Raw genomic sequence first — 27,750 nt, 5'->3', positions numbered from 1 at the left:
TTCTCATAAATCATGACCCCCGCAGACACGACCGCCAGAAACATTATGATTCCACACGGTCACACAGCTCGGGCCTGAGGATCCCAGGGTGAGCAGACGCCACGACTTGTCTGACCGCCGGTATCACTGGCACACATCCCTTCAAGGAGCGGAACCTCAGAAAACTAGAGAAGATGGCCAGGCAAGCTGCCTCAGCAGAGCCCACACAGCATGCTCCCATCTCTCTGAGAGAACGGGCTCCACAGATGTCACCAGACTCGTCTGAGGGAATCAGAAGGAAATTTCAGCATTCAACAGGCAGGTGGAGGCGGGGATGAACTGGGAGACTGGGGTTGACATATATACAGTACTGATACTACACATAAAGCCCATGAGTAAGGACCTAGTGTACAGCACAGGGAAGTCTACTCAGTGCTCTGTGGTGAAGTAAATGGGCAGGAAATCTAAAAGAGAGGCAGATAGATAGATAGATAGATAGATGATTGATTCACTTTGCTGTACAGCAGAAATTGGCATAGCAGTGTAAAGCCACTATACGCCAAGAAATGAATGAATGGATGAATGACTTTTTACAAAAGGAGCACACTGGGCCCCCTAGAACTTGTGGAAAGGAGGAGTCCACACCCAGGGTGCAGCACAGTGCCAGGGCTGCCCTCGTGTTGGTCCACTGCCAACGGACTGCCTGGACCAGGCCTCTTCTACCCCAGAGAGCTCGACGCAGAGGTGGGGAGGCAGCCAGTTGTGGTCTCTGCAGTGCTCTGCTCTTACTCACGCAGCCATCCCAAGGCTGAGATCACCGGGAGAAGAAGGGACCCACAGTCCACCTCAGGCAGACACGACCGCCGTCACTCACTTCGCGGATGTCCCACTGCAGTTTCGTGTTCCTGTCCTTAGACTTGAGGAGGTCCTTCCTGGCCGTGTCCAGGTCTTCCTCCAGATCTGTAACGTGGAAAGAGAGGGCTGCCAGGCGCTCCTTCAACTGGCTCTCCTCCTGTGACTGCTTTTCTATGACTTCCTGAGTGCAATCACCTTAGTCAGGTCTTCCTCATGGCTTAGAGAGCCGTAGGAGAGTCCCTAAGGGGGAAAGGAAGCCTTAGCCCTGTTTTGAGAGGGAAGGAACACAGCACTTCCAGGCACTCGGTGAGGTCAAAACAAGGCACTAAGTGTACAAATCCAGGATGGATGGGTGGCTGGTACCTTCTCGTCCAGGGCCTTGTGGTGCTCAAACAGCAGTTTCAGTGCCCTGAGCACCTCCACCTCGCTGGTCACGTTAGCTGGGGACTGTGCCTGCCGCTTGCCCACTGTAATCCGGAAGGATGGAATGTACCGGGCAACCAGTAACCCCAGGTGCTCCAACAGCAGCTGCAGGGCAGGGCCAAAGGGGCACTTTCAACCTCATGCTTGACTTCAGGCCCGATAGCTCCTTTCAGCCTCACGCTACAGCTGGAAACATGCTAAGGCACGTTGGAATCCTGCCAGTTCAGTCTAAAGTTAAGAGTGGACTTCCCCAGGGGCCCAGTAGTTACGACTCCACCCTTCTGCAGGGGTCATGGGTTTTAATCCCTGATTGGGGAACTAAGATCCCACACAAAGTGTAGCATGGACAAAAATGTAAGCTGAGAACTCCCCTCTCAAAGGCACTAAAATTACATTAGCTCTCATCATAAATGTGAAGTAAGGTATGAGAACCACAAACTGATCCACCCTGGTCTTCTCAGTGGGAAGATGTGAAAAATGACTTGAAAATCAGACAAGAGTTTAAAGACAGCAACACGGAGGCTAGCGGTGACCCACGTGGGGCAAATGTCAACACGTGAGAATCCCCCTGCTGACCCTGGTGTTGCTTCTTTCTGCTTTCAGTTCAGCAATTTCTCCTTCTCTTTTAAGAAGCTGCTCCCTGCATGTTTTGAGTTCTACACTAGGAGTTGGAAACTCCTAGAAAACACTTAAATGAGAAACTAAATGCAAACATAAATTAAAAAGAGAGCAAGACTGTGAAGACTGACCCTGTCAAGTCTCTCCAGGCTTCACACAGAGGATCTCCTTGCCCCTCCAGAGAAGAGGGGGTCCACTGACCCCAAGACCACACAGACCACCACAACTCAGACTGGCCTTTGGCCTCCACCTCGACCTGGCAGGCACGCAGCAGGGGAGAACCCGGAATCCAAGCCTGCCTTCTCAAGACCCAGGGACGCCTGAGAAGCTTTCCAAAACATAAACCTAGCAACAAAGTGGATAAAGAGATTCTTAAATGACACACAGACCAATGACCTAGAGCCACTGGGGAGAGTGAAGAATAAAGGGAAGGTCTACAAGGCCACCAAGCTTTGGAGTGTTCCTCTGGGACAAAGGCAGATGGCACCCCAAGGCCATCTGTTAGCCTGACTCCACTGAAGCCACCCAGTCATTCAGTCAACTGGGTAAAATGTAAAATTTATGTTATATGTATTTTACCACAATTTACATGCTGTTAGTGACCCTGCTCTGGGAGGGTTTGCGAGCGCGCCTGACACCGCAGGCCGCCCACCAACGGACGGCCCCACAGCTGCTCACGGGGCTCCGGGCAACGCTCCCAACAGCCGCGCCAGCACAACCCCGCCTGACTCTCCATCCCCAGCCACTGCCCCCTGGCAGCGCGGGGCAACACTTCCCCACCAGAAGGACAGGGTGGCTGGCTGGCTGGCTGGCTGGCAGTGGGGACGATTCCCCCAGCAGCGCCACATCCCCGGGATGTTTCTCATAAATCATGACCCCCGCAGACACGACCGCCAGAAACATTATGATTCCACACGGTCACACAGCTCGGGCCTGAGGATCCCAGGGTGAGCAGACGCCACGACTTGTCTGACCGCCGGTATCACTGGCACACATCCCTTCAAGGAGCGGAACCTCAGAAAACTAGAGAAGATGGCCAGGCAAGCTGCCTCAGCAGAGCCCACACAGCATGCTCCCATCTCTCTGAGAGAACGGGCTCCACAGATGTCACCAGACTCGTCTGAGGGAATCAGAAGGAAATTTCAGCATTCAACAGGCAGGTGGAGGCGGGGATGAACTGGGAGACTGGGGTTGACATATATACAGTACTGATACTACACATAAAGTCCATGAGTAAGGACCTAGTGTACAGCACAGGGAAGTCTACTCAGTGCTCTGTGGTGAAGTAAATGGGCAGGAAATCTAAAAGAGAGGCAGATAGATAGATAGATAGATAGATGATTGATTCACTTTGCTGTACAGCAGAAATTGGCATAGCAGTGTAAAGCCACTATACGCCAAGAAATGAATGAATGGATGAATGACTTTTTACAAAAGGAGCACACTGGGCCCCCTAGAACTTGTGGAAAGGAGGAGTCCACACCCAGGGTGCAGCACAGTGCCAGGGCTGCCCTCGTGTTGGTCCACTGCCAACGGACTGCCTGGACCAGGCCTCTTCTACCCCAGAGAGCTCGACGCAGAGGTGGGGAGGCAGCCAGTTGTGGTCTCTGCAGTGCTCTGCTCTTACTCACGCAGCCATCCCAAGGCTGAGATCACCGGGAGAAGAAGGGACCCACAGTCCACCTCAGGCAGACACGACCGCCGTCACTCACTTCGCGGATGTCCCACTGCAGTTTCGTGTTCCTGTCCTTAGACTTGAGGAGGTCCTTCCTGGCCGTGTCCAGGTCTTCCTCCAGATCTGTAACGTGGAAAGAGAGGGCTGCCAGGCGCTCCTTCAACTGGCTCTCCTCCTGTGACTGCTTTTCTATGACTTCCTGAGTGCAATCACCTTAGTCAGGTCTTCCTCATGGCTTAGAGAGCCGTAGGAGAGTCCCTAAGGGGGAAAGGAAGCCTTAGCCCTGTTTTGAGAGGGAAGGAACACAGCACTTCCAGGCACTCGGTGAGGTCAAAACAAGGCACTAAGTGTACAAATCCAGGATGGATGGGTGGCTGGTACCTTCTCGTCCAGGGCCTTGTGGTGCTCAAACAGCAGTTTCAGTGCCCTGAGCACCTCCACCTCGCTGGTCACGTTAGCTGGGGACTGTGCCTGCCGCTTGCCCACTGTAATCCGGAAGGATGGAATGTACCGGGCAACCAGTAACCCCAGGTGCTCCAACAGCAGCTGCAGGGCAGGGCCAAAGGGGCACTTTCAACCTCATGCTTGACTTCAGGCCCGACAGCTCCTTTCAGCCTCACGCTACAGCTGGAAACATGCTAAGGCACGTTGGAATCCTGCCAGTTCAGTCTAAAGTTAAGAGTGGACTTCCCCAGGGGCCCAGTAGTTACGACTCCACCCTTCTGCAGGGGTCATGGGTTTTAATCCCTGATTGGGGAACTAAGATCCCACACAAAGTGTAGCATGGACAAAAATGTAAGCTGAGAACTCCCCTCTCAAAGGCACTAAAATTACATTAGCTCTCATCATAAATGTGAAGTAAGGTATGAGAACCACAAACTGATCCACCCTGGTCTTCTCAGTGGGAAGATGTGAAAAATGACTTGAAAATCAGACAAGAGTTTAAAGACAGCAACACGGAGGCTAGCGGTGACCCACGTGGGGCAAATGTCAACACGTGAGAATCCCCCTGCTGACCCTGGTGTTGCTTCTTTCTGCTTTCAGTTCAGCAATTTCTCCTTCTCTTTTAAGAAGCTGCTCCCTGCATGTTTTGAGTTCTACACTAGGAGTTGGAAACTCCTAGAAAACACTTAAATGAGAAACTAAATGCAAACATAAATTAAAAAGAGAGCAAGACTGTGAAGACTGACCCTGTCAAGTCTCTCCAGGCTTCACACAGAGGATCTCCTTGCCCCTCCAGAGAAGAGGGGGTCCACTGACCCCAAGACCACACAGACCACCACAACTCAGACTGGCCTTTGGCCTCCACCTCGACCTGGCAGGCACGCAGCAGGGGAGAACCCGGAATCCAAGCCTGCCTTCTCAAGACCCAGGGACGCCTGAGAAGCTTTCCAAAACATAAACCTAGCAACAAAGTGGATAAAGAGATTCTTAAATGACACACAGACCAATGACCTAGAGCCACTGGGGAGAGTGAAGAATAAAGGGAAGGTCTACAAGGCCACCAAGCTTTGGAGTGTTCCTCTGGGACAAAGGCAGATGGCACCCCAAGGCCATCTGTTAGCCTGACTCCACTGAAGCCACCCAGTCATTCAGTCAACTGGGTAAAATGTAAAATTTATGTTATATGTATTTTACCACAATTTACATGCTGTTAGTGACCCTGCTCTGGGAGGGTTTGCGAGCGCGCCTGACACCGCAGGCCGCCCACCAACGGACGGCCCCACAGCTGCTCACGGGGCTCCGGGCAACGCTCCCAACAGCCGCGCCAGCACAACCCCGCCTGACTCTCCATCCCCAGCCACTGCCCACTGGCAGCGCGGGGCAACACTTCCCCACCAGAAGGACAGGGTGGCTGGCTGGCTGGCTGGCTGGCAGTGGGGACGATTCCCCCAGCAGCGCCACATCCCCGGGACGTTTCTCATAAATCATGACCCCCGCAGACACGACCGCCAGAAACATTATGATTCCACACGGTCACACAGCTCGGGCCTGAGGATCCCAGGGTGAGCAGACGCCACGACTTGTCTGACCGCCGGTATCACTGGCACACATCCCTTCAAGGAGCGGAACCTCAGAAAACTAGAGAAGATGGCCAGGCAAGCTGCCTCAGCAGAGCCCACACAGCATGCTCCCATCTCTCTGAGAGAACGGGCTCCACAGATGTCACCAGACTCGTCTGAGGGAATCAGAAGGAAATTTCAGCATTCAACAGGCAGGTGGAGGCGGGGATGAACTGGGAGACTGGGGTTGACATATATACAGTACTGATACTACACATAAAGTCCATGAGTAAGGACCTAGTGTACAGCACAGGGAAGTCTACTCAGTGCTCTGTGGTGAAGTAAATGGGCAGGAAATCTAAAAGAGAGGCAGATAGATAGATAGATAGATAGATGATTGATTCACTTTGCTGTACAGCAGAAATTGGCATAGCAGTGTAAAGCCACTATACGCCAAGAAATGAATGAATGGATGAATGACTTTTTACAAAAGGAGCACACTGGGCCCCCTAGAACTTGTGGAAAGGAGGAGTCCACACCCAGGGTGCAGCACAGTGCCAGGGCTGCCCTCGTGTTGGTCCACTGCCAACGGACTGCCTGGACCAGGCCTCTTCTACCCCAGAGAGCTCGACGCAGAGGTGGGGAGGCAGCCAGTTGTGGTCTCTGCAGTGCTCTGCTCTTACTCACGCAGCCATCCCAAGGCTGAGATCACCGGGAGAAGAAGGGACCCACAGTCCACCTCAGGCAGACACGACCGCCGTCACTCACTTCGCGGATGTCCCACTGCAGTTTCGTGTTCCTGTCCTTAGACTTGAGGAGGTCCTTCCTGGCCGTGTCCAGGTCTTCCTCCAGATCTGTAACGTGGAAAGAGAGGGCTGCCAGGCGCTCCTTCAACTGGCTCTCCTCCTGTGACTGCTTTTCTATGACTTCCTGAGTGCAATCACCTTAGTCAGGTCTTCCTCATGGCTTAGAGAGCCGTAGGAGAGTCCCTAAGGGGGAAAGGAAGCCTTAGCCCTGTTTTGAGAGGGAAGGAACACAGCACTTCCAGGCACTCGGTGAGGTCAAAACAAGGCACTAAGTGTACAAATCCAGGATGGATGGGTGGCTGGTACCTTCTCGTCCAGGGCCTTGTGGTGCTCAAACAGCAGTTTCAGTGCCCTGAGCACCTCCACCTCGCTGGTCACGTTAGCTGGGGACTGTGCCTGCCGCTTGCCCACTGTAATCCGGAAGGATGGAATGTACCGGGCAACCAGTAACCCCAGGTGCTCCAACAGCAGCTGCAGGGCAGGGCCAAAGGGGCACTTTCAACCTCATGCTTGACTTCAGGCCCGACAGCTCCTTTCAGCCTCACGCTACAGCTGGAAACATGCTAAGGCACGTTGGAATCCTGCCAGTTCAGTCTAAAGTTAAGAGTGGACTTCCCCAGGGGCCCAGTAGTTACGACTCCACCCTTCTGCAGGGGTCATGGGTTTTAATCCCTGATTGGGGAACTAAGATCCCACACAAAGTGTAGCATGGACAAAAATGTAAGCTGAGAACTCCCCTCTCAAAGGCACTAAAATTACATTAGCTCTCATCATAAATTTGAAGTAAGGTATGAGAACCACAAACTGATCCACCCTGGTCTTCTCAGTGGGAAGATGTGAAAAATGACTTGAAAATCAGACAAGAGTTTAAAGACAGCAACACGGAGGCTAGCGGTGACCCACGTGGGGCAAATGTCAACACGTGAGAATCCCCCTGCTGACCCTGGTGTTGCTTCTTTCTGCTTTCAGTTCAGCAATTTCTCCTTCTCTTTTAAGAAGCTGCTCCCTGCATGTTTTGAGTTCTACACTAGGAGTTGGAAACTCCTAGAAAACACTTAAATGAGAAACTAAATGCAAACATAAATTAAAAAGAGAGCAAGACTGTGAAGACTGACCCTGTCAAGTCTCTCCAGGCTTCACACAGAGGATCTCCTTGCCCCTCCAGAGAAGAGGGGGTCCACTGACCCCAAGACCACACAGACCACCACAACTCAGACTGGCCTTTGGCCTCCACCTCGACCTGGCAGGCACGCAGCAGGGGAGAACCCGGAATCCAAGCCTGCCTTCTCAAGACCCAGGGACGCCTGAGAAGCTTTCCAAAACATAAACCTAGCAACAAAGTGGATAAAGAGATTCTTAAATGACACACAGACCAATGACCTAGAGCCACTGGGGAGAGTGAAGAATAAAGGGAAGGTCTACAAGGCCACCAAGCTTTGGAGTGTTCCTCTGGGACAAAGGCAGATGGCACCCCAAGGCCATCTGTTAGCCTGACTCCACTGAAGCCACCCAGTCATTCAGTCAACTGGGTAAAATGTAAAATTTATGTTATATGTATTTTACCACAATTTACATGCTGTTAGTGACCCTGCTCTGGGAGGGTTTGCGAGCGCGCCTGACACCGCAGGCCGCCCACCAACGGACGGCCCCACAGCTGCTCACGGGGCTCCGGGCAACGCTCCCAACAGCCGCGCCAGCACAACCCCGCCTGACTCTCCATCCCCAGCCACTGCCCACTGGCAGCGCGGGGCAACACTTCCCCACCAGAAGGACAGGGTGGCTGGCTGGCTGGCTGGCTGGCAGTGGGGACGATTCCCCCAGCAGCGCCACATCCCCGGGACGTTTCTCATAAATCATGACCCCCGCAGACACGACCGCCAGAAACATTATGATTCCACACGGTCACACAGCTCGGGCCTGAGGATCCCAGGGTGAGCAGACGCCACGACTTGTCTGACCGCCGGTATCACTGGCACACATCCCTTCAAGGAGCGGAACCTCAGAAAACTAGAGAAGATGGCCAGGCAAGCTGCCTCAGCAGAGCCCACACAGCATGCTCCCATCTCTCTGAGAGAACGGGCTCCACAGATGTCACCAGACTCGTCTGAGGGAATCAGAAGGAAATTTCAGCATTCAACAGGCAGGTGGAGGCGGGGATGAACTGGGAGACTGGGGTTGACATATATACAGTACTGATACTACACATAAAGTCCATGAGTAAGGACCTAGTGTACAGCACAGGGAAGTCTACTCAGTGCTCTGTGGTGAAGTAAATGGGCAGGAAATCTAAAAGAGAGGCAGATAGATAGATAGATAGATAGATGATTGATTCACTTTGCTGTACAGCAGAAATTGGCATAGCAGTGTAAAGCCACTATACGCCAAGAAATGAATGAATGGATGAATGACTTTTTACAAAAGGAGCACACTGGGCCCCCTAGAACTTGTGGAAAGGAGGAGTCCACACCCAGGGTGCAGCACAGTGCCAGGGCTGCCCTCGTGTTGGTCCACTGCCAACGGACTGCCTGGACCAGGCCTCTTCTACCCCAGAGAGCTCGACGCAGAGGTGGGGAGGCAGCCAGTTGTGGTCTCTGCAGTGCTCTGCTCTTACTCACGCAGCCATCCCAAGGCTGAGATCACCGGGAGAAGAAGGGACCCACAGTCCACCTCAGGCAGACACGACCGCCGTCACTCACTTCGCGGATGTCCCACTGCAGTTTCGTGTTCCTGTCCTTAGACTTGAGGAGGTCCTTCCTGGCCGTGTCCAGGTCTTCCTCCAGATCTGTAACGTGGAAAGAGAGGGCTGCCAGGCGCTCCTTCAACTGGCTCTCCTCCTGTGACTGCTTTTCTATGACTTCCTGAGTGCAATCACCTTAGTCAGGTCTTCCTCATGGCTTAGAGAGCCGTAGGAGAGTCCCTAAGGGGGAAAGGAAGCCTTAGCCCTGTTTTGAGAGGGAAGGAACACAGCACTTCCAGGCACTCGGTGAGGTCAAAACAAGGCACTAAGTGTACAAATCCAGGATGGATGGGTGGCTGGTACCTTCTCGTCCAGGGCCTTGTGGTGCTCAAACAGCAGTTTCAGTGCCCTGAGCACCTCCACCTCGCTGGTCACGTTAGCTGGGGACTGTGCCTGCCGCTTGCCCACTGTAATCCGGAAGGATGGAATGTACCGGGCAACCAGTAACCCCAGGTGCTCCAACAGCAGCTGCAGGGCAGGGCCAAAGGGGCACTTTCAACCTCATGCTTGACTTCAGGCCCGATAGCTCCTTTCAGCCTCACGCTACAGCTGGAAACATGCTAAGGCACGTTGGAATCCTGCCAGTTCAGTCTAAAGTTAAGAGTGGACTTCCCCAGGGGCCCAGTAGTTACGACTCCACCCTTCTGCAGGGGTCATGGGTTTTAATCCCTGATTGGGGAACTAAGATCCCACACAAAGTGTAGCATGGACAAAAATGTAAGCTGAGAACTCCCCTCTCAAAGGCACTAAAATTACATTAGCTCTCATCATAAATTTGAAGTAAGGTATGAGAACCACAAACTGATCCACCCTGGTCTTCTCAGTGGGAAGATGTGAAAAATGACTTGAAAATCAGACAAGAGTTTAAAGACAGCAACACGGAGGCTAGCGGTGACCCACGTGGGGCAAATGTCAACACGTGAGAATCCCCCTGCTGACCCTGGTGTTGCTTCTTTCTGCTTTCAGTTCAGCAATTTCTCCTTCTCTTTTAAGAAGCTGCTCCCTGCATGTTTTGAGTTCTACACTAGGAGTTGGAAACTCCTAGAAAACACTTAAATGAGAAACTAAATGCAAACATAAATTAAAAAGAGAGCAAGACTGTGAAGACTGACCCTGTCAAGTCTCTCCAGGCTTCACACAGAGGATCTCCTTGCCCCTCCAGAGAAGAGGGGGTCCACTGACCCCAAGACCACACAGACCACCACAACTCAGACTGGCCTTTGGCCTCCACCTCGACCTGGCAGGCACGCAGCAGGGGAGAACCCGGAATCCAAGCCTGCCTTCTCAAGACCCAGGGACGCCTGAGAAGCTTTCCAAAACATAAACCTAGCAACAAAGTGGATAAAGAGATTCTTAAATGACACACAGACCAATGACCTAGAGCCACTGGGGAGAGTGAAGAATAAAGGGAAGGTCTACAAGGCCACCAAGCTTTGGAGTGTTCCTCTGGGACAAAGGCAGATGGCACCCCAAGGCCATCTGTTAGCCTGACTCCACTGAAGCCACCCAGTCATTCAGTCAACTGGGTAAAATGTAAAATTTATGTTATATGTATTTTACCACAATTTACATGCTGTTAGTGACCCTGCTCTGGGAGGGTTTGCGAGCGCGCCTGACACCGCAGGCCGCCCACCAACGGACGGCCCCACAGCTGCTCACGGGGCTCCGGGCAACGCTCCCAACAGCCGCGCCAGCACAACCCCGCCTGACTCTCCATCCCCAGCCACTGCCCACTGGCAGCGCGGGGCAACACTTCCCCACCAGAAGGACAGGGTGGCTGGCTGGCTGGCTGGCTGGCAGTGGGGACGATTCCCCCAGCAGCGCCACATCCCCGGGACGTTTCTCATAAATCATGACCCCCGCAGACACGACCGCCAGAAACATTATGATTCCACACGGTCACACAGCTCGGGCCTGAGGATCCCAGGGTGAGCAGACGCCACGACTTGTCTGACCGCCGGTATCACTGGCACACATCCCTTCAAGGAGCGGAACCTCAGAAAACTAGAGAAGATGGCCAGGCAAGCTGCCTCAGCAGAGCCCACACAGCATGCTCCCATCTCTCTGAGAGAACGGGCTCCACAGATGTCACCAGACTCGTCTGAGGGAATCAGAAGGAAATTTCAGCATTCAACAGGCAGGTGGAGGCGGGGATGAACTGGGAGACTGGGGTTGACATATATACAGTACTGATACTACACATAAAGTCCATGAGTAAGGACCTAGTGTACAGCACAGGGAAGTCTACTCAGTGCTCTGTGGTGAAGTAAATGGGCAGGAAATCTAAAAGAGAGGCAGATAGATAGATAGATAGATAGATGATTGATTCACTTTGCTGTACAGCAGAAATTGGCATAGCAGTGTAAAGCCACTATACGCCAAGAAATGAATGAATGGATGAATGACTTTTTACAAAAGGAGCACACTGGGCCCCCTAGAACTTGTGGAAAGGAGGAGTCCACACCCAGGGTGCAGCACAGTGCCAGGGCTGCCCTCGTGTTGGTCCACTGCCAACGGACTGCCTGGACCAGGCCTCTTCTACCCCAGAGAGCTCGACGCAGAGGTGGGGAGGCAGCCAGTTGTGGTCTCTGCAGTGCTCTGCTCTTACTCACGCAGCCATCCCAAGGCTGAGATCACCGGGAGAAGAAGGGACCCACAGTCCACCTCAGGCAGACACGACCGCCGTCACTCACTTCGCGGATGTCCCACTGCAGTTTCGTGTTCCTGTCCTTAGACTTGAGGAGGTCCTTCCTGGCCGTGTCCAGGTCTTCCTCCAGATCTGTAACGTGGAAAGAGAGGGCTGCCAGGCGCTCCTTCAACTGGCTCTCCTCCTGTGACTGCTTTTCTATGACTTCCTGAGTGCAATCACCTTAGTCAGGTCTTCCTCATGGCTTAGAGAGCCGTAGGAGAGTCCCTAAGGGGGAAAGGAAGCCTTAGCCCTGTTTTGAGAGGGAAGGAACACAGCACTTCCAGGCACTCGGTGAGGTCAAAACAAGGCACTAAGTGTACAAATCCAGGATGGATGGGTGGCTGGTACCTTCTCGTCCAGGGCCTTGTGGTGCTCAAACAGCAGTTTCAGTGCCCTGAGCACCTCCACCTCGCTGGTCACGTTAGCTGGGGACTGTGCCTGCCGCTTGCCCACTGTAATCCGGAAGGATGGAATGTACCGGGCAACCAGTAACCCCAGGTGCTCCAACAGCAGCTGCAGGGCAGGGCCAAAGGGGCACTTTCAACCTCATGCTTGACTTCAGGCCCGACAGCTCCTTTCAGCCTCACGCTACAGCTGGAAACATGCTAAGGCACGTTGGAATCCTGCCAGTTCAGTCTAAAGTTAAGAGTGGACTTCCCCAGGGGCCCAGTAGTTACGACTCCACCCTTCTGCAGGGGTCATGGGTTTTAATCCCTGATTGGGGAACTAAGATCCCACACAAAGTGTAGCATGGACAAAAATGTAAGCTGAGAACTCCCCTCTCAAAGGCACTAAAATTACATTAGCTCTCATCATAAATTTGAAGTAAGGTATGAGAACCACAAACTGATCCACCCTGGTCTTCTCAGTGGGAAGATGTGAAAAATGACTTGAAAATCAGACAAGAGTTTAAAGACAGCAACACGGAGGCTAGCGGTGACCCACGTGGGGCAAATGTCAACACGTGAGAATCCCCCTGCTGACCCTGGTGTTGCTTCTTTCTGCTTTCAGTTCAGCAATTTCTCCTTCTCTTTTAAGAAGCTGCTCCCTGCATGTTTTGAGTTCTACACTAGGAGTTGGAAACTCCTAGAAAACACTTAAATGAGAAACTAAATGCAAACATAAATTAAAAAGAGAGCAAGACTGTGAAGACTGACCCTGTCAAGTCTCTCCAGGCTTCACACAGAGGATCTCCTTGCCCCTCCAGAGAAGAGGGGGTCCACTGACCCCAAGACCACACAGACCACCACAACTCAGACTGGCCTTTGGCCTCCACCTCGACCTGGCAGGCACGCAGCAGGGGAGAACCCGGAATCCAAGCCTGCCTTCTCAAGACCCAGGGACGCCTGAGAAGCTTTCCAAAACATAAACCTAGCAACAAAGTGGATAAAGAGATTCTTAAATGACACACAGACCAATGACCTAGAGCCACTGGGGAGAGTGAAGAATAAAGGGAAGGTCTACAAGGCCACCAAGCTTTGGAGTGTTCCTCTGGGACAAAGGCAGATGGCACCCCAAGGCCATCTGTTAGCCTGACTCCACTGAAGCCACCCAGTCATTCAGTCAACTGGGTAAAATGTAAAATTTATGTTATATGTATTTTACCACAATTTACATGCTGTTAGTGACCCTGCTCTGGGAGGGTTTGCGAGCGCGCCTGACACCGCAGGCCGCCCACCAACGGACGGCCCCACAGCTGCTCACGGGGCTCCGGGCAACGCTCCCAACAGCCGCGCCAGCACAACCCCGCCTGACTCTCCATCCCCAGCCACTGCCCACTGGCAGCGCGGGGCAACACTTCCCCACCAGAAGGACAGGGTGGCTGGCTGGCTGGCTGGCTGGCAGTGGGGACGATTCCCCCAGCAGCGCCACATCCCCGGGACGTTTCTCATAAATCATGACCCCCGCAGACACGACCGCCAGAAACATTATGATTCCACACGGTCACACAGCTCGGGCCTGAGGATCCCAGGGTGAGCAGACGCCACGACTTGTCTGACCGCCGGTATCACTGGCACACATCCCTTCAAGGAGCGGAACCTCAGAAAACTAGAGAAGATGGCCAGGCAAGCTGCCTCAGCAGAGCCCACACAGCATGCTCCCATCTCTCTGAGAGAACGGGCTCCACAGATGTCACCAGACTCGTCTGAGGGAATCAGAAGGAAATTTCAGCATTCAACAGGCAGGTGGAGGCGGGGATGAACTGGGAGACTGGGGTTGACATATATACAGTACTGATACTACACATAAAGTCCATGAGTAAGGACCTAGTGTACAGCACAGGGAAGTCTACTCAGTGCTCTGTGGTGAAGTAAATGGGCAGGAAATCTAAAAGAGAGGCAGATAGATAGATAGATAGATCGATGATTGATTCACTTTGCTGTACAGCAGAAATTGGCATAGCAGTGTAAAGCCACTATACGCCAAGAAATGAATGAATGGATGAATGACTTTTTACAAAAGGAGCACACTGGGCCCCCTAGAACTTGTGGAAAGGAGGAGTCCACACCCAGGGTGCAGCACAGTGCCAGGGCTGCCCTCGTGTTGGTCCACTGCCAACGGACTGCCTGGACCAGGCCTCTTCTACCCCAGAGAGCTCGACGCAGAGGTGGGGAGGCAGCCAGTTGTGGTCTCTGCAGTGCTCTGCTCTTACTCACGCAGCCATCCCAAGGCTGAGATCACCGGGAGAAGAAGGGACCCACAGTCCACCTCAGGCAGACACGACCGCCGTCACTCACTTCGCGGATGTCCCACTGCAGTTTCGTGTTCCTGTCCTTAGACTTGAGGAGGTCCTTCCTGGCCGTGTCCAGGTCTTCCTCCAGATCTGTAACGTGGAAAGAGAGGGCTGCCAGGCGCTCCTTCAACTGGCTCTCCTCCTGTGACTGCTTTTCTATGACTTCCTGAGTGCAATCACCTTAGTCAGGTCTTCCTCATGGCTTAGAGAGCCGTAGGAGAGTCCCTAAGGGGGAAAGGAAGCCTTAGCCCTGTTTTGAGAGGGAAGGAACACAGCACTTCCAGGCACTCGGTGAGGTCAAAACAAGGCACTAAGTGTACAAATCCAGGATGGATGGGTGGCTGGTACCTTCTCGTCCAGGGCCTTGTGGTGCTCAAACAGCAGTTTCAGTGCCCTGAGCACCTCCACCTCGCTGGTCACGTTAGCTGGGGACTGTGCCTGCCGCTTGCCCACTGTAATCCGGAAGGATGGAATGTACCGGGCAACCAGTAACCCCAGGTGCTCCAACAGCAGCTGCAGGGCAGGGCCAAAGGGGCACTTTCAACCTCATGCTTGACTTCAGGCCCGACAGCTCCTTTCAGCCTCACGCTACAGCTGGAAACATGCTAAGGCACGTTGGAATCCTGCCAGTTCAGTCTAAAGTTAAGAGTGGACTTCCCCAGGGGCCCAGTAGTTACGACTCCACCCTTCTGCAGGGGTCATGGGTTTTAATCCCTGATTGGGGAACTAAGATCCCACACAAAGTGTAGCATGGACAAAAATGTAAGCTGAGAACTCCCCTCTCAAAGGCACTAAAATTACATTAGCTCTCATCATAAATTTGAAGTAAGGTATGAGAACCACAAACTGATCCACCCTGGTCTTCTCAGTGGGAAGATGTGAAAAATGACTTGAAAATCAGACAAGAGTTTAAAGACAGCAACACGGAGGCTAGCGGTGACCCACGTGGGGCAAATGTCAACACGTGAGAATCCCCCTGCTGACCCTGGTGTTGCTTCTTTCTGCTTTCAGTTCAGCAATTTCTCCTTCTCTTTTAAGAAGCTGCTCCCTGCATGTTTTGAGTTCTACACTAGGAGTTGGAAACTCCTAGAAAACACTTAAATGAGAAACTAAATGCAAACATAAATTAAAAAGAGAGCAAGACTGTGAAGACTGACCCTGTCAAGTCTCTCCAGGCTTCACACAGAGGATCTCCTTGCCCCTCCAGAGAAGAGGGGGTCCACTGACCCCAAGACCACACAGACCACCACAACTCAGACTGGCCTTTGGCCTCCACCTCGACCTGGCAGGCACGCAGCAGGGGAGAACCCGGAATCCAAGCCTGCCTTCTCAAGACCCAGGGACGCCTGAGAAGCTTTCCAAAACATAAACCTAGCAACAAAGTGGATAAAGAGATTCTTAAATGACACACAGACCAATGACCTAGAGCCACTGGGGAGAGTGAAGAATAAAGGGAAGGTCTACAAGGCCACCAAGCTTTGGAGTGTTCCTCTGGGACAAAGGCAGATGGCACCCCAAGGCCATCTGTTAGCCTGACTCCACTGAAGCCACCCAGTCATTCAGTCAACTGGGTAAAATGTAAAATTTATGTTATATGTATTTTACCACAATTTACATGCACGCAGGGCCCTCCACGTGGTGAACTTGCTCAAGCTGAACCACAAGGAGTCTTTCGTTCTTCTGTTTTTCTTTGCAGAAACAGAAAGATCCTGGGCTACGTATCCCCTACTACATACTGGGTGTCCAGCACCCAGAACAGTGCCCAGCACTTGTAAGAGGCATGTAGTAGACATGTGAAGCTATGAGGGTGTATGTCATACACGTAAGCAGTAGGTACCCGTCATTAAAACACTGGACACATTGCTCTGTGGTTTGTAAGATGGGAGACATTAACGGGCTTAGCCTTTCTGCTTCAAGGACTGACTCTCTAGCTCGATCCTCATGCCCCAGAGACTCCTCCAGCCAGTGTATTCTTTCCTTGGAAGAAGGGAGACGTTAAGGGGCTTAGCCTTTCTGCTTCAAGGACTGACTTGATAGCTCAGTCCACATGCCCCCGTGACTCCTCCAGCCAGTGTTTCCCTTCTTGTGGGGCCCCCGCCCATCCTCTACGTGGCACCTGCACAACCTCTTACAAGGTAAACTGCTGGGGTCGATCCTGCCCACTAAGGCCAAAATGCCCTGGCCAGCAGGGCCCACAACTATGCTAACAAAATGAAACTCAACCCCAATGCTTCACTGGGTGAGGGCCAATCCGATGGGCGTAGTCCCTGGCTGCTCTCACCTTGTTGAAGTCCTTTAATGGACTGGAACCTGGTGGTCTAGAGTCGACGATAAGAAGGTAAAGGAGAGAAAAAGGCTGATATTCCTTGATTTATGCAGAAAGCCAATAAAGCCCCTGAGACGGGACTTGCTCTGTTCACGGAGGCCTCAGGTGCCCTCTCGATGGAGTGAAGATGGAGAGCGCCTTCTCGAGAGGGTCTTAGAAGCCCGGGTAGGAAAGTGAACTAAGAGAGCCTCTGCTCTCCAAGGGATCAGCCTGAAAAAGAGAGAGAGAGAGAGAGAGAGAGAGAAATACACGGGGACCAGAGCTCTGATGGAGCAAAGGTGTTTTAATCAAACATGGTGTGGGCATATAGACTGTCTTACAAGGTAGTTGTTCTCAGCAAAGATAAAGATTAAAATTCCAGACTTACAAAACATAGGTGATCCATATTAAAGGGAGAGAGAGTTGTATACAATCACTTTTACCATATGGTTCACAGGAAGGAAGAGGGTACTTATCACTGTATAGAAAAACTAATGAAGGAAATGCCTGGATTCTTCAGCCCGCGGGAGAGGCTTGCCTCTCCTCTTCAGGAATTAATAAGGAGCAGAGAATTCCTGACAGATCCAAAACAGCACACAGGAAGCCTCTTGTTAAATGCTTCCTGACAATTCCCTCTATTTTATTAAATTTGTAAAAAAAAGGTCTTGACCAAATGAGTTTGGTTAGTATTAACCAACCTTATAGAAAGGCGATGGTAAACAACAAATATAATTATCAAGACAATCACCAAAGCTACAGTTCCAGACCCGATACTGTGGGTAATACTTTGAAACCATCCTCGTGGGTCTAGCCCAGGTAATTTGTTCAGCTAAGGTTTCCAAATTAGGGGAAGAGGGCAGATTTTTAGAAAAGGTTTTAAAGATTTTCTTTTATAGTAATTGTACATTCAGAGAGGCATTATCACGTATATTTTGTAAATGAAATTTGATTTGTTCCCAGTTGTAGGCACTATGATTGACGTGAACAGGAATAACACAAAAAGCTTAAAGAAATAGAGGAGTTAATACAAGTATATAGTTTGCAATTAATACAAGTTACAGAACGTAAAAGTCTTATTAAATTGTAAATTTTCTATGGCTATAACAAAAGGAAGTGGGACACAGGCCTGTATAAAATATGACTGACTGTAGCAAAAGAAATAGTTACTATGACGACTGGTCCCTATGAAATGTCCGGTCCAAGTTCCAAGTTCTTCGGTGCTCTGATGCTCGCAGCAAGTTTCCAAATGGCCCATTGTTCAGACCCACTCTGTTTATCGAGGATGATCTTAGGAGGAGGTGGGGCTAATCCACGGTCAAGCCACTCAAGAAGTCGTTTGTCATAGTAATGTTCCATCATAGTGTCAGTGACCTTCCATATCACACACAGTGTTGTTAATATCATCTGAGCAGTCAGATAACCACATACCATGGGGCCCCCAATCAACAATTGTATGATTAGCCACAAACATTGATTTTCTTGATTTGGTTTGACATTTGTCCCAAGGAATGGGAGTATAAGTAAAGTTTTTATACGTAAACCCTTTGCATAAAGTTCTTTGTTCTTTCCCTAACTCTTTCCCTAAAGTTTCAGTAGTATAAACATGGTTTACAGATGAAGAAAGGGCAGTAAATAATCCAAGCAGTGTCTGAAAGTCTTCTTTTGGAGGCAGGACGAAAGCCCAAGTTTGTCAGCCCAAATTTGTCGGCTGACGTTTATGCACAATTTTGCTGGGCCCATGCACAAGGGAAGGACTTCATAGCCTAAAGAAATATTAATTAGTTTTCTTTCCTGCCCAGGGTGTGAAGGCCCTTTCATGTACTAGGGGAGAAAGCATATGTATAGAGTCATTAGTTGAAATGATTGGTCCTCTCTCTGTCCATTCGACCACCTGTAATAGAGGGGGGTTGGGTGTTAGTCTGAGCTTGAGCAGGGGGAGGCACAGGCCAAAAGACTGAGCATTGCCAGGAGAATGTATTCAGGACTCGGAGGCAACCCTTGTTGAGAGACCAAATTTTCAGCTTGATTAGTAGGGCTTTTATTTGTCTCCAAGTGAGGAGATCATCGGGGTGATGCCGCCGAGGGTGGTGCTTTCTGGAGATTTTTGGAGCAGACATGGCCCGTATTGGAATTTCTTCTTCCTGGGGTTCTTATTTCATCTCCATTTTGAATGCTGGGGCCCCCCTTGGGTCGAATCTTAAGAAGAGGTTAAAAAATTTAAAACAAATAAAGCTGTAGTAACAATAGTTATAGGTTTAGAAAATGTTAGAACCTAGTAAAGTCTGCTTTAGATAAGGAAGACAGTAGTGTACCTGTGTATTCCCCTTTTAAAATTTTTTTATTTGTAACTTTAGTGTGTGATGTATTTGTTTTGACTATGTCTTGTGTCTGTGGATTATAAGGAATACCTGTAATATGTATTTATTGATAGGTATTACAATTTTATGAGGATCGGAGCCAATTAGAGTTTTAGTCCTAATTCTTCCACTGATAACGATTAGAGCAATTAAATCAAGGTCGGGTGTAAGTGACTTTATTTCCATAAAACGGGTATAGATCCATTTTACTGGGTGTTCTTGTTGGGCAATAAGTCCTGTGGGAGAATTAGAGGGGAGTATAAACAATTCTAGAGGTAAATCTATTTTGATGCGAGTAAGAAATTGTTTTTGTAATTTATTTTGCACCAAACAGAGTTCTTCTCGTGCCTCTTGAGAAAGTGAATGAGGGCTATTTAAATCAGGATCTCCTTTTAAAGTACTAAATAGACTATTCAGTTGATAATTAGCAATGCCTAAAGAAGGTCTAATCCAATTAATATCACCTAAGAGCTTTTGAAAATCATTTAAGGTTGATAATTTATCAGCACGGATCTGAGTTAGTTCGGGAGTAATGTGTTGCCTATTAACAACGAACCCCAAGTAATAGTGAGGTGTAGAGGTTTGAATTTTTTCAGGGGCAATGATTAATCTAGAGTTTTTAAAGCATAGTTGAGCTACATCAAACATGTGTTCAGTGTTTAAGATAGATGGAGCCGAAAACAATATATCATCCATATAGTGAATAACAAGAAAGTTAGGAAATTGCTTTCTCACAGGCTCAAGGGTTTTGGCTACATAGTACTGACACATGGTGGGAGAATTCATCATCTCTTGTGGCAGTACAGTCTATTGGTACCGTTTATGAGGTCTAATATGATTAGGAGAAGAGAGAGAGAAAGCGAATCTCTATTGGTCTAAAGGGTGTAAAGGTATATTAAAAAAGCAATCTTGTCCTGGTTGCAATGCACCCATAGGTTTCACAGATGCACTAACTTTTCTAAGGTCTGTTAGGAGACGCCATTTGTTAGATTTTTTTTTTTTTTTATGACAAAAATAGGAGAGTTCCAAGGAGAACAAGATTCTTCAATATGTTTTAATTCTAGTTGTGCATCTATAAGTTCCTTAGCCGCCTGTAATTTCTCTTTCGTGAGGGGCCACTGCTCTGTCCAAATAGGCTCGTCATTCTTCCAAGTTATTTTAATAATTGTATTGTTTGTTAAATGAGCAGTGGCCCCCAGGGAAAATGTGGGATGTATATCTCAGTATGTCATATCTTATATCTTTTTATTAAAAGCATATATCTCACTTTTCCTTAGCAACTATGAAGTGTCTTGTATATTAGCATTTTATAGATTGGTGAATATATTTATATTTATATATATCAATATATTATACATTATAAAATATATTTATTAATAGTTTAAAATCTCTTTAGTTTTTCTGTAAGAAAAACTTTTTGTAAGAGGAATTTAATGTTTAGTAATTAATGTTTTAAAATCTTATTTTATTTGGAAATGACCTAGCTGTTTAATAAACTTTTATTATTTAGTTTAGTACAACTCTAGAAATTTAAGTTATTCTAATCCTAAGAGACTATTTTAGATTATAATAACAGATTATAATAATAGATTATTCTATTAAAACTATAATTACTTTTAACAGTTTATCCAAAAGTTTTTATCTCATACATATATATATATATATATATATATATATATATATATATAAAGAGTTACCTTTTTGTTGACAAATTTAGTTTACCTTAAACCTAGGCATAAGAAAAGTATTATATAATGTTGATGACTTAAGACATGTCTTAATTAGATTAGCAAACAATTATATTTAAATTATATTCATATTTAAATAATTATATAAATATTTTTCAGTTCACGTGAATTTGAATTTAAGTAGAGCTCATTAACTTCATAGTATCTAAAACCAAAGCTGGTATATCGATGGCAGCACTGCCAGATGTTGAGGGTTTCAGGTAAAAGATGGAATTTGTCTCAGGTTTTTGCTGAAGGGGACCTGGGGGGTCCCTGCTTGCAGTTTTCTGGAATAGGTTTCCTTTCAATGCCAGATTTAGACTTACAATCTTTGGCCCAATGCATTCCTCTACTGTAGCGAGGGCAGATTTTTGGAGGTTTTTTATTTTTATATATTTTCTCTTTTCTTTTTTTTTTTTAAGCTTTCTTAGGGCCATCCCTTTTTAAACGGTTCTTATTTCCACATGTAAAGCATCCTTTATTTCCCTTTCTTAAGGCAGCAGCGATTGTTTCAGCTACCATTTGCATCTTTTGAGTTTCTAATCCTAGATTGCGACAAGCCTTCAAATAATCAATAATAGTCCCTTTCTCACGAATTGGAGCTATAGCTTTTTGACATTCCTGATTTGCATTATCATAAGCAAGTAATTTCTCTAGTTGCCTTTTGGCTTCTTCTCCAATTACAGTACGGGAAATAGCAGTTTCTAATCTAGCTAAAAATCAGCATATGTTTCATTAGATCCCTGACCTTTAAATAAATGATGAAGTAAAGTAGAAAAGTGATGGGGCTTTCCAGTCATTTTATCCATGTCTTAGTACTTACCGGCCTCAATAGGCCCTGGGGTCACTCCGTCCGAGAATCTGCCTACATGTACCAAGTCCCTGTTCTGGGTGCCACTTGTTGAGGTCCTTTAATGGACCGGAACCTGGTGGTCCGGAGTCGACAATAAGAAAGTAAAGCAGAGAAAGAGGCTGATATTCCTTGGTTTACACAGAAAGCCAATAAAGCCCTTGCTCTGTTCACGGAGGCCTCAGGCGCCTCTCGATGGAGTGAAGACGCAGAGTGCCTTCTCAAGAGGGTCTTAGAACCCCAGGTGGGAAAGTGAACTCAGAGAGCCTCTGCACTCCAGGGGATCAGCCTGAAAAAGAGAGGGAGTGAGAGAGAGAGAGAGAGAGAGAGAGAGAGAGAGAGAGAGAGAGACACGGGGACCAGAGTTCTGATGGAGCAAAGGTGTTTTATTCAACATTGTGTAGGTATTTATACTGTCTTATAAGATAGCTATTTTCAGCAGCATCCATATGAAAGAGAGAGTTGTAAATAACCACTTTTACCATATGGTTCATAAAAAGAAAGAGGGTACTTATCACCGTATAGAAAAACTAATGAAGGAAATGCCTGGATTCCTCAGTACTGGGAGAGGCTTGCCTCTCCTCTTAATTCCTGAATATTCAGGAATTAATGAGGAGCAGAGAATTCCTGACAGATACAAAACAGCACATAGAAAGCCTCCTGTTAAATGCTTCCTGACAGCACCAGTCCATTTAAGGGTTGTTAGATGTCATCAGATGAAGAAGAGGCATTGCATGTGATTGTTGTCGAAGGTATTCACAGACTTGGAGAAAGTCTTTTCCTTAAAGTGGAGATGTCCACCCTGGGAAGCCTTCCATTGATGAAGAGGGGAGTGCTCCGCAAGACCCAGCAGTTATACCGATTGTGGAATGCAGCATAGGAGTGAGCCCAGGACAGGAAGGCATTGTCTTGAGGATCAAACGGCACACTCAGGATTTTTGGAGTCAGCAGAAGTAGGCTCACATAGGTTCTCAGGCCCATCTGAAAAGTACAAAGTCAGAGCATAGAAAGTAAAGACATAAAATGAAGTCACTTAGTCCTGGTCAGGGTGCCACCTCTTAACTCGAGTGTGATGTACTCGTAAATCAATTCCTGGCACTTTGACAGCTGTGGGAAAAGAAAGAATAACCTGGTAAGGGCCTTCACAGAGGGGCTCAATGGATGGGCCCCCAGACCCTAATGTTTCTATGAGGACCTCAGTTCCTGGCTCAAATAGAGGCTTGCTTGACTCAGAGGCTGGGTCAGGAATAATCTCCCGAAGTTCTGCTAATGCCTGTTGAAAAGCTGAGAGCTGAGTTACATAACTAGTTAATTCCAAGGCTTCAGGGTCTATAACAATGTCTGTGAGTAAGAAAGACCTTCCATAAATACATTCAAAGGGGGACAGTCCCTTCCTTTGGGGGGCAGTTTGAGCCCTCATTAAAGCTATGGGTAGGACTTTAACCCAATTCTCCTGCATCTCTTGAGTTAATGTGCGCAGATGTCTTTTGATAATGTCATTAGCTTTTTCAACCTTTCCTGAGGACTGGGGTCTCCAGGAACAGTGTAAGTGATATTCTATTCCTAGAGCTTTAGACACCCCCTGAGTTACAGCAGCGTTAAGGCAGAGCCATTGTCACTCTGAAGGCTCTGTGGCAGCCCAAACCTGGGGATAATTTCATGGATTAAAATCTTTATAACCTCCTTAGCCTGTTCACTATGACAAGGAAAAGCCTCAATCCATCCAGTAAAAGTATCCACCCAAACCTGTAAGCAAGAATACCCATTAGCTTTTGGCATATGAGTAAAACCAATTTCCCAGTCCTCTCCAGGATAACTTCCATGTCATTGTAATCCAGATTTTTCTAGCTTTTCAGTCTTTGGGTTATTTTTCTGACAAACCTCACATCTTTTGATAATATTCTTTAAAGTTGTTTTCCCCCCCCCCCCCCTTTAAACAAACGAGAAGCCATCTGGTAAGTACTCTCTGCACCCAAATGAAAAGTCTGGTGTAAACCCTTAAGAATTTTCCATTGAGCACTTTCAGGAATTATTAATCATCCATCCTCGGACTGTAACCATCCTCTATCAGTAATCTTTGCTCCTCTTTTCTCATATCTTTCTAATTCTTCCTCAGTATATTGTGGTTTTTCCTGTTCCACAGGACCTGTCCAGATCAAAGGTATCTGCAGTGAAGGGGTTTCATAAAGTGCCACTTTTCTGGCTTGACAGTCAGCCAGCTGATCACCTTCGACTACTTTACTCCCATCTCTGTTGTGTCCTTTGCAATGCATGACAGCTACTTCCTTAGGACAATATACAGCAGTTAAAAGTCTCTCAATCTCTCTGAAATGTTTAATAGGTTCTCCTGTTGCTGTTTTAAACTTTTTCTTTCCATATTGCAGCATGAGCATATAAAGTCAAATAAGCATACTTAGATTCAGTATAGATATTTACCCGCTGCCCTTTGCTTAACTCTAGTGCTCAGGTCAGAGCCACAAGCTCTGCTAACTGAGCACTTAATGTTTCATTAAGAAAACTAGTGAGTAGCCATCTGCACATTACAACAAGAAAGGAGTCACCCTGCATGTCCCTCCTAGAGACTAGTCTCCCCAAGACAACTCAAGAGGAGGCCCACTGCAACTCGAGAGGAACCCTGAGTACCCCTCAGCTCGAGAGGAACCCCATGTTCCTAGCCATGGCTCGATTGGAACCCTAAGTCCCATGCTGCTACTCGAGAGGAACCCTGAGTCCCAGCTACAACTCGAGTGAGGCCCCAAGTCCTCTGTTGCAACTCAAGAGGAACCCTGAGTTCCCCACCTCAACTTGAGAGGAGGCCCAAGTCCCCTGTTGTAACTCGAGAGGAACACTGAGTTTCCCGCTGCAACTTGAGAGGAACCCCAAGTTCCCACCTCAAATTGAAAGAACCGACACTCCTGCTGCAACTCCGGAGGAACTCCGAGTTCCCATCATTACTCAAGATGAGCCCCAAGCCCGCAAATCGAAAGGATTCCCAAGACCCCCACTGCAACTCAAGAGGAACCATGAGAATCCACCTCAATTCAAGAGAAGCCCTATTCCACATCATAAGGGGAGACCCCGGCAGCAAGACAGTGGCACTCCTCCAACAGAGTTGGAGAGGATCCCCTCACCACAACTAGAGAGAGCTCACAGGACATCACACTTAAAAAGTCATTTTGATGCAAATAGAGATGAGCCCACTGAGGAAACTCAAGAGGAGCCCCTCAAAATTAGAGAAGCAATCCTGCAAAAAACTAGTGAGGAGATCCCAGTGCCAAAAGTAGAGAGGACTCCCCACCCCATGGATACAACCCAGCACAACTCGAGGGGAGGCAACACCGCAACTGGAGAGGAGCTCTGAATTCCCTGCCTCAACACAAGTGGAGCCTCAATGGCACCTGGGGAGGAACTCCGAGTTCAGCGCTGTACTTGAGAGGAACACTAAGTACCCAGCACAACTTGAGAGGAGCCCCGAGTAAACTGCTGCAAATCCAGAGGAACCCCGAGTTTGCCACCATAACTTGGGAGGACCCCAAGCCCTCTGCTGCAGCTCAAGAGGAGGCACAATCAGAACTCAAATGGAGCTCTGAGTCTCCTGCCTGAACTCAAGAGGAGCTATCATGGCAAATTGAGATAAGACCTCAACACAACTAGAGAGGGTAACACCACACCACCACAAGAGAGGAGCCCAGGCACACATCACTACAAGAGAGGAGCACCCACGACACAATTAGAGAAGGGCAGATTGCCACTACAGATGAGCCCACACACCACATCTTGAGAAGAGCCCCACCGCACATTGCAACTATTGGGGAAAACATGAAAGGTTGTTGTTGAATCACGCCAAGACACCGGGATTCTTGGCCCCCAGAGGAGAAGAATTCAATCCGGGGCCAGAGACGAGGCTTGATCGCTCAGAGCTTTTGTGTAATAAAGTTTTATTAAAGTATAAAGGAGATAGAGAAAGCTTCTGACATAGGCATCAGAAGGGGGTAGAAAGAGTACCGGCTTGCTAGTGTTAACAACGAAGTTATATAATCCAAAGAATGTCTGGAGGTTGTAAAGACCTCATCAGACCTACTCCCATAATTTACATTTTAAGATAACACTGTCCTCAGGCAAGATACATCCTTGTAAAGACCAGGTCTACTCCCATAATTTACATTTTAAGATAACAGAAGGTTGAATCCAAAGACTGTCCTTAGGCAGGATACATTATTGTTATATAATCCTAAGGAATGTGGAGAAAGGAAAAAGTTTGTCCTTTCTTCCTCCTTGAGAATTCCAGACCCCTCTCTCCTTGGGGACCCCTAGACTCCTTATCAACCTGCCTAGAAAATGACTCTCTCAAACCCCTGCCCAATGCAACAAGAGGAGACCCCCACAACAACTAAAGACTTGGGCATCCACCAAAACTAGAGAGATACCCCCACTGCAACAAGAGAGGAGCCTTCTGGATAAAACTATATTGGAAACCTCACCACAACTATAGATTAGCCCCTTACTCATAGCAACTAGAGTAACAACTGCAACAACTCGAAGGAGCCACCACACCACAACTAGAGATAAACTCCTAGTATAGTGCAACTAGACAGAGCCCCTGGCTACAACTCCTGTGTTGACCATGGGCCACAATGAAAGAGAAGCCTGCACACCATATCTGGATATGAGTCCCCCACATACCCCAATGATTAAGGAACACCACTGCCCAACACAACTAGAGAGGAACCACCAAGTCCTTTGCTGCAACACAGGAGGAGCCACTGGCCACAATGATAGAAGAGGCCCCCACAAAAACAGGAGTGGTTACTGCCGCCCCAAGTAGAGAGAGGTCCACCAAGATATCACACATAGAGATGAGCCCTCTGAAGTAACTCGAGAGGAGGCCCTCACAAGTAGAAAGGAGCAACCACGCTAAAATTTGTGAGGAACACCTCGTGCCAAAAGAAGAGAGGACCCCCTGCAGAGCCCCCATCACAACCTAAGAGGAGGGACCATGCAACTTGAGAGGAGCCACCAGCCACAATGCGAGAGGATGCTCCCAGCCATCATACCTAAAGAGTAGTCACTCTTCAGTAAATACAGATGAGCATCCCCACCACAACAAGAAAGGAGGGCCCTGCAGCTTGCAATGAGAGAGGACATCCCTCAGATATTGCAACTAAAGAACCCCTCACCATAACTAGAACAGAGTCCTCACACCGCAACTGGAGAGTAGTCCACCAGTACACCACAACTAGAAATGAGCGGCCACACCACAGCTAGAGATGATCCCCCACCACAACAAGAGAGGAGCCCCCACTGATACTCGAGAGAAGCTCACCAGGACATCGCAACTAGGAAGAAACTCCCATGCCACAGGTAGAGAGGAGTCCCCAACCACAACTAGAGAGGAGACCCCCACTGAAACTAGAGAGGAGCCCCCAGCTTCATCTTGACAGGATCCGCTGCCTCCTTTTAGAGGAGATCCGAGTCCTCACAGCAAATTGAAATGTGCCTCCTGAGACAAATAGAGAGGAGCCCACCACTGCAAGCACAGAGACGCCCCCACCACAACTCGAGAGCCCCATGAACACTGCAACAAGTTTTGAGTCCCCTGCCACAACAAGCAAGTAGCACCCTGCAACAACTAGAGAGGAGACCGCACATCATAACTAGAGAAAAGCCCCCCACAGCTAGACAGGAGTCCCTGGAAATCGACTTAGAGAGGAGTCCGCCTGCACAAAATAGGCAACTCCAGAGGAGCCTGCATTCCTCATCTGAAGAAAAGCTCCATGCACATATCAAGTATTGAGGAAAAGCCCCACCCAACGCAACTAGAGAGGAACTCCCTCACCACAACTAAAGAGTTGACCACCTGTCACAACTAGGGAGGGTCAACCTCATCAAAATTACTGAGGAACCCCTAGCACCAAAGGTAAAGAGGACCTCCACCGTGGAGCCACCCACACCCCAGCCAGAGAGGACACAGCCCCACAACTCGAGAGGAGCC

At 48.7% G+C, this 27,750-nt stretch overlaps 1 protein-coding gene across 1 annotated transcript in view; it reads right to left on the bottom strand.

The window, feature by feature from the left end:
• Window positions 1–22,420: 22,420 nt before the first annotated feature.
• Window positions 22,421–27,750, bottom strand: part of IL9R (interleukin 9 receptor) — a 67,239-nt gene continuing 61,909 nt past the window's right edge. Inside the window, exon 13 of the mRNA XM_045164243.1 lies at window positions 22,421–22,739. The gene's annotated coding sequence lies outside the window, so the exon portion shown is untranslated. The remainder of the gene's footprint in view (window positions 22,740–27,750) is intronic.

The sequence above is a fragment of the Bubalus bubalis genome, chromosome 24 (assembly GCF_019923935.1).
Source record: "Bubalus bubalis isolate 160015118507 breed Murrah chromosome 24, NDDB_SH_1, whole genome shotgun sequence".
NCBI lineage: Eukaryota > Metazoa > Chordata > Mammalia > Artiodactyla > Bovidae > Bubalus > Bubalus bubalis.
The sequence above is the reverse complement of the archived record's forward strand: the minus strand, read 5'-3'. Positions and strand labels throughout refer to the sequence as shown.